The sequence below is a fragment of the Melanerpes formicivorus genome, unplaced genomic scaffold (genome assembly GCF_026170545.1).
Source record: "Melanerpes formicivorus ecotype bairdi unplaced genomic scaffold, bMelFor1.0.p_v2 SCAF_32, whole genome shotgun sequence".
Taxonomy (NCBI): Eukaryota; Metazoa; Chordata; class Aves; order Piciformes; family Picidae; genus Melanerpes; species Melanerpes formicivorus.
The window spans coordinates 9,667,173-9,684,057 of record NW_027142384.1 but is presented as its reverse complement, the minus strand read 5'-3'; the positions used below and the strand labels follow the sequence as shown (position 1 = coordinate 9,684,057).

The window sequence follows — 16,885 nt, the reverse complement described above, 5'->3', positions numbered from 1 at the left end:
AATCCCCACTACATTTGGGAGTTCAAGTTAATAATCCTGCTAAATGTAAAGCTTAGCTATCAGATCCATATTCCCTTTTTTCCTTTCAAGAAATTTGCTGCATCAATCATTTTAGGAATTAATAAATCATATTTACTGTGTTTATTCGTATGTCAATACTCCCAATCTGTAAAGCTTTCATCATCTAATCTCTTTAACTCTGGCTGAAGTTAGTTTACATTAGATGTTGTTTTAAACTCGCATGGAACTAAATTAAATAGAAGCAGCTAGAAAATTAATCCTAATTGTCTTGGTGAAAAATCTCCCTGCCTGGATCTGTCACCTGTTCTCAAACACTATCAAAGAGATCCTTTGCACTCACAGCATTGGAGAGAAACATTACAGAAATGGAGGGGTTTGCTTCCTTCAACTTACATCTCATTGAGCAACAATGCAACGTTAGCATAAGGAAGTGTGCTTTTTAAACATCACTGGTGTAAAGCAGAGTAGCATCCCCTTTCCAAGTCTGAATCATCACAAACTTTGTGATTCCACCAAAGTCTGCCTGCGTCCTCTGCCAGCACATGCGGAAGGTAAGATTGCATTGCAAAGCTAACAGATCATGACTAGAGAGGCAAAGTGGCTCTACAATATTCACCTGCCTCCCCCTTTGCTGTCTCAAACCCCACTGTGAAATAAATGGTGAAGTACTCTTTTTGTTTGCCTGATACTCATTTTCTTGCATGCTAAAAATTCTGCAATCAGCTGTCTAGAAATGAGCACCAGGCAGGTAGTCAAGCAAACATTCCAGGTCTCAGGGAGATGTAACTACAACTCCAGATGACTTCAGAAAGAGCCTTGAGGGAGCCAAAGGACAAAAAAAAAAAAAATAATGAAAGACTGGAGCTTTTGAGCACACTTTACAGGAGAGCAAGGCTCTTCCTATTATGCATCTGGGGGAAAGAAAAAAAAAAAGGCAAGCTGTGGGTACTGCAAATCACGTTAAACATTTAAATATGACTCTGGATTAAAAGCAGCCTGGTCAGTGGAAATACAGGATGCTTTTGAAACAGTTTAGTTATTAATAAAGCCTTTGTGTGTTTTTTTTTTTCTAGAATATTATCATGGCAAATTTGTTTTGTATTGCCAAGATCAGCTGGGCATTTTGTTTTTATTATGCAGAATCTTTTGTCTTCCTTTTTTTTTTTTCCCCTGCTCCGCAAGTTAATTTGACTGCTGTGCATAAGTGAAGTGAGCAATTCAGTAATTAACTTTTGTGTTTTAAAATGTATGAACTTTAATTAGATTTCATTATAAACAAACAAATGTCAACTATAATTATAAGCTCCTTGGTTTAACCACATATTATCCCTTTTCAAACAAACTTGATGTCAGACAAATTAAAATCAAGCAGCCAGCAATTTTGAGTTGAATTTTACATGATCTGCCAGTAACCTGATTACTTTAACTTCAATATCATTACAGGAAAAGTATTTCAGGAAAAATAATTACAAGAATTCCAACAGGAGACAAGCTTAATTGTATTGATTCAAAAGATGCATGTATATAGGAACCATGCTGAAGGAATAATGTTATCTGAAATCTACAGTTACTATTAAAATTATATTGTCTAGCATGAAAAAAGGCAATTTGGGCTTGGTGTCTGGCAAAGCAGGGGTACAGAGCGGACTGAAACAATTATCTTTATGCCTTTATACTTTAAGCAACGAAACACCAATGTGGAACAACTTCAAGGCATGAGGGTTTGCAGGTTTATTTACTGACTGGTGTATCTATTAGTACCAGGAACAAGTGGAGCTGTCAGGACATAATGAAGGTAAATGATTAGTTAGCACAGAGACTGAGCTCTTCTTCAATGCAATAAGAGTTAATTAAAGTTTACCACCAAACATCAACCAAAGCAGGATGTTGATCAGGTTTCAGCATTAAGTGCAAACAGACAATGGTTGGCAGCAATTAGTGCAGCTATCAAATGACATGCAATGATAATTATACATTTAAAACAGCTAAAGGGCTTGTGGAAGGGAGGGAAGAATCTCATCAGCTCCTTTAACTACGTACAGTCAAAGTGCAGGAAACAGGTATCAGATGTTTCACTTCCATACTGTAAATCAATAGAATTAAAGAAACAAAACAACAACAAAGAGGTTGTACAAGTGCATTATCTGAAAGAGGACAATTCACTGTACGTGAAATGGCAGGAATCTGCAGACTGCTAACAAAGAGAACTACTAAGTTGGATTAAATAAATTATTCTGCTGCTGCCACTCACTCTGACATGCAGAAGCAGAGAAGCGTTTGGGGTCTAGAGGCTGTGGCTTTACGCCACATTTCTACACCAGACTCCAGGTCACCTAGCATCTTTAGATCATAGCACAAGAAGGCCCAGAATGACCACAGGTCTGAAGCCCATGGCCATAAAAGGCAGCCCCACAGGCTAGCTGCAAGCCTGCTGCAAGGAGGCCAAGGCTTACCAGAGGCGATCCCCTGGCATCTGAGCCTTAGCTGAAGGCTCTGCCAGGCAGCCCCTGCTCTCCACCCTGCCCCAAGCAGCATACCTGCTCCTTCTGCCTGCTGCCAAACTTACACCCAAGGATTGGGGAAACAACAAAGGAAGGGAGAACTCTCCACCACAAACAGGCACGGCCACATGGGTACCCCAGAGCACCGCAAGGGCCGGTGCCCTCCTCCACCACACTGCTCCCTCTCCAAGGCCTTGCGGAATGGTGGCAGCTACCAGGTCGGTGTGGAGCCAACGCCAAACTTCCTGTTTCTTTCTCAGCCTTCCATTAAGCCAAAGGAAAGATGATCGACCCGCAGCAACACCACGCAAAGCTCTCAGCCCCAGTGCTGGCAGCCTGCTGCACCCCTGCAAAGGTAGAACACCCCAATTCTGCAATGTCAGCCATGCGGTAAGTAGAGCAAACCAGGTAAATATCCCCTCCACGGGCAAACAGCCATTATTAACTGGTGCAGACAGACAGACAATTATCCACACACGTCCAGCAGTCAGACAAGTCCTCAGGAACCACTCCACACACTGGCGATGGAATAACTCACTGCTGCTCACCCCTCCTGGGCTGGCACAGTGCAGGCAATGGCCTTACCTGCTTAGACACCTACACAGCTCCACAGCAGCAGAATAGGACTGGCAAGTAGGATCCTCACCTCAAAGAAATCAATTTCCTTCAGCATTTGAATGGGCATTGTAGTGGCAAAAGCACCCTGCTCTTCCTAGGCACGTAACAAGATGCAAAACGAGGAGTACCGAAGGACAAGTAGCAGGTTTCCAAGAAAGCCAAGCGGTGACAAATGAAAACCCAATGCTGAGAGGCAAAGTGGTTAGGCAGGACACCACTGAGATCGTGAGTCTACCAAGGTTGGAAAACAGAATGGCAACTGGCTGCTGAAAGTATCCAGAGTTCTCACAATGAACATGGACAAAAAACCAACCAAACAAATCCAAAACATGAGGGATATTTAAACCTTGCTCTTCAGAGGTCCACAAGATTAGCATTTGCAATCATGGTGAGGCAGGCACATACAACAGGTTATCCCTCACCTGCCTGCTGTGATATTCTTCAGAAGCACCTCGGACAGGCCAAAAAGAGAAGAGGCTAAGCCATACTGGAGTCTCAGTCTGGCAAACAATTAAACAATTCTGTTCTACAATCCTATAGCATGAATTACACCTCCCCAGTGAAGAGGAAAAGACTGCCCTTACCTTTTCATTGAACTAACCCAAGCAAAAAGACCATCAGCATCAGTCTGTCTCTAAGTATGTTGCATTAATTCCCTCTGTGCCCAACTCAGAAATCTTTTCAGGGTCCCAGCCTTTTAAGGCTGTGGAGGCTGTGTGTATTTTAAATGCATCTTCTTCATGCTGGAAGCAAACCTGTTTCCACGTGCAAAAGGCATGAAGATGGGTTTTGTTACAATGCTGGCTACTAGTTGTGCCTCTTCGCTGGAACGTGTGTACCTTCACATTGCTAACATTATTGTAATAAAATGCCTTGCTGTTTTGCATAGTTCCTGGGCTGCAGCCTAGAGCAGTTCTACAGATTTATTTCTCCTCCCCCCCCCCCAACAAACCTCATTTTCCCAACTAATTCTGTTATGCTAGGGATTTGTGCACAGAGTTGGCTAATCCCAGTATTTCCCTAGAGCTGCATCTAAGCTATGGCCCACTCCCAGCACAAAAGTGTCTCCAAAAGCCCTTTCGCCCCCTTCAGCACTGATACACTCATTGGTCCTGACATTTTCACTTCAGCCATGACAAATGAGCTGATGGCTGTGATCAGATTGCACACGAGGACTGCTTTATCAAAGACGTATCATTAACTCTGGGCGCTGTCTTCCATTATGACTCTTTTGCTCCAATCTGTGGTGAAAATGCAAGCCGGTTTAAAAACGGAACCTAAACATAGCAACCAACGGACTGCGCTTAAAGCCAGCAGAGAGGGAGAGCAGACTCAGACGGGATCAGAAAGGGACTGGCGTTAACTAAATGTTTCTCTGGGGATTTAAGTAACTGTACTCAACCTCTGCCCCAGTGCAAACATGGCAGTTGACCGTCTTGGAAAGGTCCCTTCCCCCATCCTGGACTGGGAGCACTGCTTTGCCTTTTTTTAGAGAAACAAAAATAAAGCAGCGAAGCAGCAAAACAAATCTGCCTAAAAACCAAGCCAGTCAGCTTTTTTTTTTTTTTATCCCTCCTTCCTTTTTTTTTTCTGTCTTTCTTTTCCACTTTTTTTTTTTGGCTTCACGTTTCTCCACGCTGACTTTTATCAGACTATTTCTCACGTGAATCCCTTAAAGAATATAAAATGTTCCTCTTGACTCCCAGCCACACAATCGCAGTGTTTTCTGACTCAGGGTAAAAAACCACCGACACGAAGCGCTGTCTGAGGCGGAAATCTCCCAGTTCACGATGAATACCACAACCTTGCTGTCAAGTTAGAACCTAAGTTCCAGTTACACAGTTCTTGTTACATCTAGAGGGCTTACAAAGTATATATTTGTTGTAACCTCTTCTAGCAATTCATCTGAGAATACACATCCAGCAGAGTCAACTGTAACACAACAGATCTTGGGAATGGAGGTCATGCTTTGAGATAAAGTGCTATTCACTTTTGGACCATGCAAGAAGCTCTTTATTCCTGTTCTTATTGGCATCGGCTCCCCCTTACCAGAGCAAGAACAAAGCCAAGTGCTCGTGTGAGGTTTATGAATAAATCAGAGGTGAGCCACTTTAAGTGCTGCCCATGATTTCCTTGTTGACAGTGAGCACTTAAACAGGCTTCTATGACCAGCAACTCCTGGCAAACCTTAATGGCTCCTAATCTGTACCCTGCTTCGTTTCAGGAAAAGGAACGACCCACCCCAATTTTTTTCTCAAGACTTCACTTTTTGGGCAACTCCTGCCCCACGTTTTGTGAGAAATTCACGTTTGGGGTCCGTCCCGTTTCGGTGCCAAGTTTTCACGTAACACACGACGTAAAACAAAAAAGATCACCAGTTTCTTTCCCGAAAACAAATGACAGCTAATAAAATATCATTACACCGTGCAGCCTAAGTCATTCCCAGACAAACCATTACACAATTCGGCGTTTGTTTAAATTCCAGAGATTATTTCCCCTCCCCTCCACACACCTTAAAACAAACCTAAAAGATTTCTGACGCCTTTTGCCTTCAGTGATTAAAATCAGGTAAAAACAAACAAACAATAAGCCAAAAGCAGATTCAACCCTTCCTGTACAGCTTACAGGCGAAACCAGAAGCATTTATAAATCACTGCCTTTGTGTTGGGGAAGAGATGAAAAAAAAAACAAACCAACAATATATTCAAACGGCTTCAAAATCTATTTTTAAGTAGTGGCAGAGCACTGAAAAACAAACTGATACCGAGTAGTAAGCTCAGTGCTGGGCCATAGGAACCTTCGCATCCGACTGTGGCAAGACACCAGTTGTTCCAGTCCGCACAGCTTTGATGCACAAGCCACTGGGAGACCTGTGCTGCCTGGAGAATACATTTCAACAACAGGGAATGAATTCCTTCATTTTTAAGGTCTCTCTCTCCTCCCCCCTCACTCCCTCCCCTCCCTTTTTTTTTTTTTTCTGGACACGTCAAAGTCTCCAGATGGCCGAATTGGCTCTGTAGTAGCTCAATTATTCTCAGGCTCCCGGGTTCTGCTATACCTAAAAATTAACATTTTTTACTCCATTGTCTCTCGTTGCTTTTCCCCGCTTAGGGAAGAAGAGAAAGTAGTGACCACGCTGATCTGCCCTGAGATTTCAGCAAGAGCTTCCCACCACAGGGCCAAGTCGGGTCAGAGCAGGGGCCAGGCCTGGGCTGGGGAGCAGGGCTGGGCCTGGAGCCAGGGCAGCGTGGCGGTGGCTGCCCGGCAGCGCTGACCTGCTGCTGCCTGAATGGCGGCCGGTGCCTCAGTGGCTGACACTCCTCTTTGCGAGGACCTGATCCAAGCCCGGGGAAATCGATGAGGCAGCGCTGGACTTTGGAAGAGGCCCTGGGTCAAAACTGGAAACAGCAGCAGCAGCAGCGCTGGGAAAACCATCCGTCAGGCGAGAAGAGAAATCCACGGGTCAGACCAGTTGGGACTTAAAAACTCCGGTGATGCTTTTCACTGGAGCTGGAACGCCTGTCCCAGTGCGTGCTGGCTGACAAACCAGTGAAAAATCACACTTTGCCTTCCTCCAGCCATGGCTTGCACCTGCTGGATAAAGTCCCAAGCACACTGCTGTGCTGCAGCAGAGTGGTGGTCCCTGGCTGTTGATGCACAGTAGTGACAGTGGCAGAAAAAGGGGCTTTGTAGGTTTTTGGGGTTTTTTTTTGGTGAGAGGTTTATAAAACTCAAAGGAACTGAAGGATTGAGGGGTGGCATTTGCCATACAGCAAAATAATTTACTTTAGATGTGTTACATTTTCTTTAATTTAAACCCTTGGTGCTGTAAACAAAATCAATACCCATATTTCAATATATATATAAAATAAATACAAGGACCAGAATGAAGCCCACAGGAATAAGTTGCTCGTTTAAGGAGCTACTTTTCACTCAGATCCTCATTTTCTGGAGTAGGGAAGGCACGTGGAAAGCTAGGCATCAAAGAGGGAGAAACTCTCATTTGAAAGTGGACAGCCATGCTTTCTCACACAGGAAAACCACTGGCATTTGAAATCCTCGTGTAACACTTGGCAAATCCAAGGATCTTTCTCTCTCTCCCCACCCCCCCACCCCCTCGCGCCCCTTTTCTTCTTATAAAACCTCTGGCTCTCTGAATGCTAAAATCAGAGGATCCCACCCCAACCAGCAAAGGGAACTGAGGAAGTTATGTTTTTGTTATTCCTCAGAAAGGGATTATGCTGATCTATTACATTACCATCTTCTGGAACAAGTGTGGAAATAACTGGGATTACTCCAGGTTTCCATCAGAGCCCCAAACAGTGGAGCACCACCAGTGACAGGTGCCCTGTCAGCTCAGATTAGGTGAATTTATAAGGCAGCTTCGGTGTCAAAATGGGGAGGAGCAAGCCTTCAGCAGCTGCTGCTCTCAGACCTTCAGCCTTGTTGCTACCTGGGAAAAGGAACAGAACTGTCCCCCCACCAGCAGCCCCTCTGGAAAGCCTCTTTCACACAGACCCTCTTGGTGCCTTCTGCACTAAGCACATCACCCCTAAGAATGAAACAGTTGCACCAACGGAGATGGAAACTCACACATTTCACTTTAGAGGACTATTCTCAACCCACTAAAGGTCTGATTCTAGTTCTACTGATATCAAACCTGCATATCTGGCCAATTTTACACCTATATCACTCCTCCAGGTTCAGAGAAGTCCTCATTTGGTTTGGGGTGAATGGGAACAATGCAGGCATTTTGTAAGGATTTCTTTGTTTCAGAAGCAGAATGTTTGGCTAGTTAAACACAGTTTTATAGGTACCTCTAGTGTGGGCATCCCTTGGTTCTGCTGCAATCTATATTGCAAATGACTGTTTTCAGAGTCATCCTGGTCTAGCCTGTCTATGCAGCCTTTAGTTTGTGAACTCTTGACCTGAAGGCCTACAACAGCTTCTTGGGAGCTGGCAGAGTTTGTCACATCCCCATGACTACTAAAGGTCTGCCAGCCTTGTCTGTACAGAGATCCCAGTTCCTGAGCATCTTTGAAACTCTTCTCAAAAGTACCAAAAGCAAATAAAGTGTAATTTGGACAAACTGCCTTCACATCTCTCTTCATATTTATTCTTCCTTCTCTTAATTGAAAGCTGATTCTAAGTAGTGTGAACATATGAGAGAACGTCTTTTCTTTTGATCACATAACTTCATTAAGCCATTCCTCGGAATATTTTGTTTATGGCAGAAAAAGTCATTCCTCGGCACAACTGCCACATTTCAGTCTGGTCCCAACTTTCCTGGCTTAGTTTGGAACTCAGCTGCAGTAATAAGGAAAATACTGGCACAAAAGTGCCATGGAGTGGCTGTTGAAAAGGAACAGTCATACACAGGAAAGACTAAACCTGCTGCCCTTCAAGTTCCTCTCTACAGGTCTGCTGAACTCTGCTATCAATAAACGTGTTTCTCACCCCTATCAAAGACAACAACAAATCTCAACAACCACACAACAGAACCTCCCAGGCATGTTTTACCTACTACAGCCACCAACTACAAGCGAGCAACACATGTCTTTCTGTTTCCTCAGTCGGTTCACATAAATACATTCTGGTTTACACCTTATTCAGTAAAATCCTGAATCCCAGCATCTCTGTGTGCTGGGTTCCTGCCCATTCAGTAAGAATGCAGACATCACATAAGTTATTATTAACCCATGTGTTATCCAGTCCTACAGTGGCTGGAACGCTGCCAGAGACAACACATGGTGCTTGGTTAACAATATTTTAAAATACAAATGAATTTATTTTTTAAATTAACACATTTTTCTTATGGCAATAGACTAATAAGCTGTTCCCAGAATGAAAGAATATCCCCCAGTCCCCTTCCGTTAAAAGGAGGTTGAAGGAATTTCATAAAGTTCGCAGTAAAACGTTCTCAAACCCCACAGAAGGTCTTTAACTTTGCCTAAGAAGAGAGAATTTTTGTGACTTTATTCTTAGCCAGCTCTTTCTGCATTGAGAAGTTTTACTCTGTTTAGCCACAAACAATCCTCATTTCTCAGAGGCATCTCTAGCTGTTTAAATACCATCAGCTCAAGCTCAGCACCAAACTAACAAGCATTTAACAAACAAACATCCTGCAAACCAAAAATCCAGCCTCCCCCCCCCAAAAAAAATCCACCAAATAAGTTAATATTTAGCCTAACTACCAACACTTTTCCACAGCAGCTCTAAATCAGTAATTATGTTGACCTGACCAAAAAAAGAGGGGAAAAAAAAAAAAAAGGAGCCTATTTAATATGCACCCAGACAAATAATTATTCACACTGCATTTGATTTACATACGTACAAAAGAACCACTTCCCACTTTCAAAAGTGGCTCAACACTCATGGTATTTTAACTGCCTTAATTACTGTTGAGAGAACATAATTAGAAGCACTGATCACATTGTCAACAGCTAACCAGTTGCAGCCCTGTCTGGGGGCCTGATCCTGCTCCAGTTGAAGGCAGTGTGGGCTAAAGCTGGCTGTAGGAGGAGGCTGGGGCCCTTCTCGCCACCTGGATCTAGCGGATCCAAACGCTTTCAGCAGGCCAAGCGTGCTGCTGGGGTCAGGCTGAGAACCCCACTCCTGAGCTGCGTGTTCTGGGTTTCCAGCTGGGGAAGCTTTCCCCATGTTCAGAGCAGAACCCACAGTCACTTATTTTTTCCCTCCACCAGGCTCTGACACCACCGAAAAGCCTCTGCACTGAGTCAGAATTGGTAACTTTTTCCAAAAGAGCAAGAGTTTAATAATTAAAGCAGATATTGACTAAACCCCACTTCCCTGAATACCAAACTTCATTAGATTATTATGCCTTGATGCATAATTTCCATTGGCAATTTCCAAAATAGCTCCTTCCCTCCCTGCCAGCACCGCTCCTCCCTCTTTCTCTCCTTCCACACCACCACCACCCCCCACAGCCCCCCCCCCCCAGCAAAGTGCTGGGAATCCTCGATACCCAATAGTCAATATTTGGTTTCCCTGTCATGCTGCTGGAGCTCCCCTCCTCACAAAGCTGCCTTTGCTCATCCCCTGGCCGCGCTGCTCTCAGATATTACCTCACATGACGATAGCAGCCCGCTAAGAGTTCCCAAAATCGGCGCTTCTGCTTGTTTTCTCAAGTCTTGGACAAACATAACTTTAGGGAGAGCTGAACAGAGGCAGAAAGAAAGAGGAGCCTGCATTTTCATCTTCCTTTCATCTCAGTCATTCAGTCAACCATTCAGTGCCCTATTCAGCAGAGCTTTTCATTATGCAAAAAAATGCTAATCCTTTTCCGATGCTTTCACACTTGTATAAACCCCCATTCCTGCGACTGAAAAGCAATTATATCAGTTTACCTTTCTGTCAAAAACAGGATTAATATTCCAATACCAGAATCTCCTTTATTTTCCTATCTTTTGCTTTAGGAAACCAGAGATTATTAGTGGAGGTATTCCTTAGAGCAAGAATACATTATTTTTAAATATGATTATTTTAAGCCAAGGGTGGGGAGGGGGGGGAGGGAGCAGAGGGGGTGGGGATGGGGGGTGGAAAGAAAGAAAAGAAGGGAAGAGAAAAAAACTTCAGTTGCTGCGGAAACTCTTTTCAGTGACAGAACTGACCTTCCCTTTGCAGAGGCCTGAATAGAATGAGCCCCACTCTGGTCTATTAATCAGAAACAAATTATGAAAGAATGTGGCTGGACTGGTTGACACTATCCTGTCTTGGGAGACTCAGTAACAGCCTAGTAACAATGTCCTCTTCATGGGTAATGAACAGCCATGACAAATGGGGCAGAGAAACTATTTATTTGCATATGCAAATTCTCACACAAGGGAAACATGTACAAACAAGTGTCATTGTAAGGTGGATTAGGCAAACAAGGCTTTCTTTTTTAGGACATTCTGCGGCCCAGAACATTAGTCAGCACAATTAAACCAGTCTCCATGGAGACTAATGAAATTTCACCATGGTATGAGTTAAATTAGATAGCTAGTTATGTGTTTTCACAATCCAACTTGAAATCCATTATTGTTTCAGAACAATACAGCAATTGTGCCGGGCTGATCTTTGCCAGCTCAACAAGCTCCTAAGTTGACAATTTGCATATGTTAATATAATTAAGCACTAATTACATGAAACTTGTACATATTCACATGCACTTTCCCTGGGCGCTTCTCAGTTTGAACCTTGGCCAAGTCTTTAACCCTTTGGCTGAATCTGAAGCAGCAAAGCCCTGCCTTCTGGGTACAGCCCCAAGGCAGATGCAGAAAGCCTCTTCATTTATAAACACAAAGCTTAACCTGGCCTCTCAGATTTCTACCAACAAGGCTAGAAAACATTTTTCTCTGCGTTGGGGTAGGAGAAAGGGCAAAGTGGTAGGGGTGGGGGACACCGGACTGGAAGTTCTCCAGCACCCCAGATCTGGTGCCCTTTTTGCAGAGGAAAACTCCACACTTTGCCCACCTAACAGGTTACCAGCACACGTCTGGCCATTGTCAGAGGTTTTCCAAGACCCTAGCTGTCACACACTTTGGCTAGGTTTAATGCCAGTGCTCTCTGAGAGCCACAAAAATGGGAGAGAGAACAGGGGAAAAAGGGAAAAGAAAAAAAAAAAAGAGCGAGCAGTAACTAATGAGCTTTACATAAATATATGCAGAGGCAATTAAGCAGTGTTAATTACTATGACAGCAGTTAATTGAATATAATTAGATATTTTAAGCTACTGACTAAGGCATAGTTAAGATTAATTTTATTGAGATTAATTGTAAATAAGAATAGATTAACTCTGTGTTTTGACAGGCATAAAAAGTAGTTCTGCAAATTAACTGGGAGAAGAGAAACCAGCACACACACACACACACAGAGACACACAACATGTAAAAAAAAATCATATATTATTTTAATGTCACACCTCAGAATCATCTGCTCAATAAACATGACTTTTCAAACCCAAACAGACAGGAATCTTGAAGAAAAACAAACAGCTTGTGGAGATTAAAGAGCCTTTTGTCCTTTTTCATGTGCATTTCTTTTAGCAGACTAAATTAAGCGAGTCTGGTGTACGTTTTTAGGAAGGAACATTTCACACTGAATGGAAAAAATGTTCTATCACATATGAAATTCATGCAGCTGTGCGGAACTTGGTCCAGATGGTCTAAGACTATAAAACAACACTAAATGATAGACAGTAGGGCCTTCCCAAGATGGTGTGATAAAGTCACAACCTCCCATTTTGACCTAAATTCTCTGTCATGTATTGTTTCCTTCCAGATCAGATAGCTCCTTTATATATATACATATATATATATTCAATTTTTAACTGATCCTGAATATTCAGCAGAAACTCTCAATCAACATTTGCTGATAAGCATCTGAGCAGGAATCACAAAAATATTTACCAAACACCCCTATAGCTTCATTAAAACAATGCTGAATCCAAGCAGTGCCCTGGTTCTCCCTCTACCAACAAACTGTTGGCTTACAGAGGTCAAAAATGCCTGCTCTTAAATATGCTTCAGAGAAAAAATAAACAGCAACAACAACCAAAAAGAAAAATAAAACCCCAACACCAAACCCAAAACACATTCTACCAGCAGATTAATTCATGCATGCTGCTTAGGAAAATTAACAACAAGGCTGAAGAATGCTGAACAAATCACTAATAAGAAAGGAGCTCCCATCGATTGGGAAATAAATCAATAGGTGATTAACATAATATTTTTCAAGCAGCAGAATGTATGTATATTACAGAAGCACATATATTATATTTTCAATACCTTTTTAAGCCCTTAATCGAACCAGAGGTTGATAAGAGCGAGCCTGCCCCTATCTCCACTACCAACTTCCTTGGAATGCCTTTAGTCTTTTAGAAGGAAAATCCAGGAGCGGTCTGTGAAACAAGGCTCCGACAAGCCATTCTGCAGTGAAAGATTTTAAATCATCCAGCCTCTTCTAATAGACTTGAGACTTATTGAGGTAGAAACCATAAAAAATGAAGAAGGGAAATTTAATCCCTGAAATATTGATTTGCACATTAATATCATATAGGCAGAGGGCAATTTGGCTTCATGGAAATGACACATTGTCGACCCTTGGTGAAGTCAGAGCCAATCTAACTGCTGAACATGTCTGAATCTCAAGAGTTATTAAGGGCTTCCCTTCTTGCCTTTATGACTTTTCTTCAGCCTACCAATGCAATCTTAAATGTATTATCTTTAAGAAATAATTGTAAAACCTCAGGGGTTTTCCAGTTAATGGAAGGGAGGCTAAACCACATCAGATTCTGAAATGCAACATTAAACCCTTGCAATCAACAAAACCACCTCAATTCTCATCCATCCAGCGCAGGATCTAATATTGTTATTAGAGATAATCAAATTTCATTGTGTAAATTTAGGCTCATGGTCAGAATGGAAGCAGTAAATTCTGCAATATTAAACAGTGTTGGGGTTTTGTTGGCTTCCCCCCCCCCCCTTTTTTTCTCAGCCCCCTTTATACATTTTCTCTGATCTTCACAAATAAACCTAAACCAGCCAAAACCAGAGGCGCACACCCGCCTGCCCATCCTGAGAGATGCCCACGATGCCATTTGTCACCTCCACAGCTTTCCCTTTAGTTTTAACTGGATCTAAGTGGGTAAGTTTCATTTCAGAGAAGAATAAAGCAGGACCACTGCAGAAACCCAAAGGCAGGTACCATTGCTGTGGCTTTGCACAGACGTTCTACCTGACCTTTCTTTGTTCCTTGGGTAGGTTTCACTTTTGCAGATTTACACTTTCCACACACCCCCACTCTGTATTTCACTGACTCTCTCTGTCCATTATGATAAAAATGAAAACTACTGAACACATGTTTATGTTGCCCAACTCTAAAAAGCCTGTGACTGAAGGATAAAGAGATGCTACGATGCCCTGTGTGGATCTCCAGCTCCTACGCTATAAATATTCAAGCACAGATAGCACGAATAACTGAATAATCCTGGTGAGCCCCAGCTCTGGAGCCAGGTGCCAGAGGTTAAAACAGCTGGCTAGCCCCAGCTTTTCTGCTCTCTGCCTTCCTCCCGGCTGCAACCGCAAAACCCCTGCAAGCAAACCAGCAGATATTCCCTCAAGGTTGACTGTCTGATTTCAACCAGTTTAGTAGGATCTCCCCCCAACCCTCCCCAAGTCGAGAAAAGAGAGAAACTCCTTAAATACAGACAGTTGAATAGGAAGTGGAGCAATGATGATCAAGGCTCTTCCCCCATACACACATGCACACCCCAACCTTCAACCCCCCGTTTATTTCCAGTCTTCTTTGTGCACCTTCCCAGCCAAATGCTGATATTCCTTATTTCAAAGGCAAGCACTGCGGATCGCTCTGTCAGGTACTGGTTGGTTGGGTTGGTTTTTTTGGTTTGGATTTTTTCTTTTTTTTTCCTTTTTTTTTTTTCTTTTTTTTGCCAGTAAATATAAAGTAAAACAAGTGTTGATGGCACTGAGAGTGTTACATACCCAGGCTGTGTTTTTGCATTGCTCTCAATGGAAGCGATCGATGCCCATGTCACAGTCGCGTCCCAATCGCAGCCAAGTCTCTGCCTCAACCTAACCAACAACAAGCAGGGCTGCAAAGGCTCCTCGCTAACCTCTTCCATCCATCCACCACCAAACTAAAAACATAACGCTACACAAGATCTTTTCAAACGCTCCACCACCGCTCCCAAGGATCCAGCCACTGCAAATCCAGGGGAAACACAATTGGGGGGGAAAAAAAAAAATAGTAGCAATAATAATAATAATAATAATAATAATAATAATAATAATAATAATAATAATAATAATAATAATAATAATAATAAAATAATATCCAAATGCACCATAAAAAAAAAAAACACCCCAAGCAGCAAACCACCCCAAAAGTACCCAAGCCCTCTCTTTTCGCTCTCTCGCTTGTTTTCCTCCTGCCAACTACATAATCCTTGATTAAAAGTAGAATGAGGCTAATAAAAAGATTATTAAAAAAAAAAAAAAAGGAAAAAAAAAAGAAAAAAAAAGAGAAAAAAAAAAAAAGGAGAGAGAGAGAGGAAGAAAGAGGAGGACGGAATACAGCCGAGGAAACGCAACTGTCAGAAAACGGGATGGTCAGACTTCCTGAGTGAACCTGCCTGTGTCTGACTTAATGTAAATCCACCATCTTCAGCCTGGCAAGTTGTCTTTCGGTTGGGCTTTTCTTTTCTTTTTTTTTTTTTTTTCCCCCTTTTTTTCCCTTCTTTTCTTTCTTTTTTTTTTTTTTTTTGGTGGGGAGGGGATGGTTGGGGGGGGTGAGGGGGTGGGGAGGGCTGGGGGGGGGGGGGGTGTTGTGGTTTGCGATCTACTGCCTTGGTACCTAAAGGAGGAAGAGGAGGAGGAGGAGGGTGTGTTGTTGAATGGTGGCTAAAGCCTCCTCGGGACGGCGCTGAGGTGAAAGAGGCTGAAGCCGGCTGATGTGGCTCCTCTCTGGGTTGGACCCTGAGCAGCCGAGGAGAGACCTTCGGCCGCCCGGCTCGCAGGTAACAAAAGAAATACCAACCCCTGCCTTTTCTGCTGCTGGGGAGACTGGGGCGGGGGGGGAGGTGGGTTGGGGAGATGCAGGAGGGGAGGAGTGGAGGGCAACCGCCGTAAGTTGGCATCGGATGGGGTGGGGGGAGAAAGTTTATTAGCATTTTTGGAGGAAATTTCATGTCAGGCAAAGAGAGGGAAGCAGGGATGCGTCTGCCATGAGCCGCCGCGATGGGCAGAGGGATGCACTTGATTCTGCAGCGAGCAGCTCGAGCAGGCACCGAGCCGCGGCTGGCTGCTCAGGAGCAGAGGCATTCCTTTCGCTCGGCTGTTCTGCCCGTGTGCACGTTGGGTTTGTTCGAAACAGCCCAGCCCTCGGCTGCAAACAAATAAATACGAGCCCTGTCCCGCAAAACAGCCGCCCCCCCCTTCGCCAAACCTCCGAAAGGCTGCGCTGAAAGCAGCCCCCCGCCCTGCGCGGAGCCTTCCCCCGGCTGGGCACAGCTCGGCACCGCTCGGCAGGGACACCGGGGGCTCGGCCGGCAGCCGCAGCCGCAGCCGCCGCCGCTGGGGCCGTGCCGAGCCGAGCCGTGCCACGAAGCCGAGCGAGAAGGCAGGACCGCTCCTAACGGGCTCCTCTTCCTCCTGCTGCCAGAGAACGCTGCCAGCAGCGCGATCCACACGCACTCCCTGCCACCCCTGTCTCTGCTCCTCAGAAACCTACCTCCAAAATATGGGGAGCACAAAGCACCCCACACCGTCTCCTGTACACACGCAGGAAGTCAGGGTCCCCATTGCCCTGCTGGCATCTCCCTCCACCCCCCCACCCCACCTTCCCCCTGGCCCGAAAGCGAAACTTTGGGAGGCTGAGGCGGGGTGGAGATAAGGAGGAGAGGGAAGGAGGCTGGGAGAGGGGAATGCGCCTTCAAAAAGCACCTCAAAGTTTCGGGGGGCCCGGGCTGCGAAAGCAGAATGCGAGCTCGGAAGGGTCTGGCAAGCGGTGACTCTTGTGACAGCCGTAAGGTCTCTCTTAAGCTGACAGGATTCCCCCCCTCCACACTCTCCGAGCTCCCTACCACCCCCCAAAAAAGCCAAATAAATAAGTGGGGGGCACCCCCTGAACCTCTTCTGCAAGCTGAGCAGGGACTTCCACTTCATCCGAAAGTTACAGCCCGAAACAGAAAAAAAAGCACACCGAACGCACAGCCCCAAAGCATC

General features: G+C 44.3%; 1 protein-coding gene and 1 long non-coding RNA gene across 3 annotated transcripts in view; one reads left to right on the top strand and one right to left on the bottom strand.

The window, feature by feature from the left end:
- ZFHX4 (zinc finger homeobox 4) overlaps nucleotides 1–16,885 on the bottom strand; it is a 184,265-nt gene that overhangs the window by 166,548 nt on the left and 832 nt on the right. The gene's annotated exons all lie outside the window — the stretch shown is intronic.
- LOC137449759 (uncharacterized) overlaps nucleotides 15,268–16,885 on the top strand; it is a 37,169-nt gene continuing 35,551 nt past the window's right edge. Inside the window, exons 1-2 of the long non-coding RNA XR_010989482.1 lie at nucleotides 15,268–15,333; nucleotides 15,522–15,678. This is a non-coding gene — a long non-coding RNA (uncharacterized lncRNA). The remainder of the gene's footprint in view (nucleotides 15,334–15,521; nucleotides 15,679–16,885) is intronic.